Source organism: Haliaeetus leucocephalus, unplaced genomic scaffold, assembly GCF_000737465.1.
Source record: "Haliaeetus leucocephalus isolate CR32 unplaced genomic scaffold, Haliaeetus_leucocephalus-4.0 Scaffold173, whole genome shotgun sequence".
In the NCBI taxonomy this organism is placed as follows: domain Eukaryota; kingdom Metazoa; phylum Chordata; class Aves; order Accipitriformes; family Accipitridae; genus Haliaeetus; species Haliaeetus leucocephalus.
Genome location: NW_010972609.1, coordinates 5,597,936 through 5,598,436, shown reverse-complemented (window position 1 = coordinate 5,598,436; position 501 = coordinate 5,597,936).

Here is a 501-nt window from a genome sequence, read left to right as displayed (position 1 = left end):
GCGGGCTGAGGTGGCCCCCGGCGGCCATCTCCCTCAGCGCAGGGGACGGTTCGTGGTAGTGGTGGGGTGGGTTAGGCGTAGCCTGGCGAGGAAGGCGGGGGGGCTCGTCTTGCAGCGTCGTCGTTCCTGGGCACGGCTGGGGCTGGGACTAGGCGGCGGCTGAGGTGCCGCAGCCTGGCCGGGATGGCGGCTGGGCGATGAGGGGAGAAGCGCAGCCCTCCTCGGCCGGGGCTGACGGTGGGGGAACGGGGCCCGGGGAACAGGGATTTCAGGGGCCGTTTCGCTTGTCGCGAAGGGCTGGGTGAGGTGCCAGGCCAGTGAAATGCCGTCCCGAGAGCAGCGCCTGCTCCGAGGGCAGCGCCGTGCCTTAGAATGGGGGAAGGCGTTGGAAACAAGTCGGGCTTCAAGCCGGAGTTGAAGCTGGGCGAACCCCTCTCTTCCCCCGAGGAAAGTCGGGGAAACAAAGGGCTGTGTCCCGCTGGAAGAGCCGTCGGGACAGCC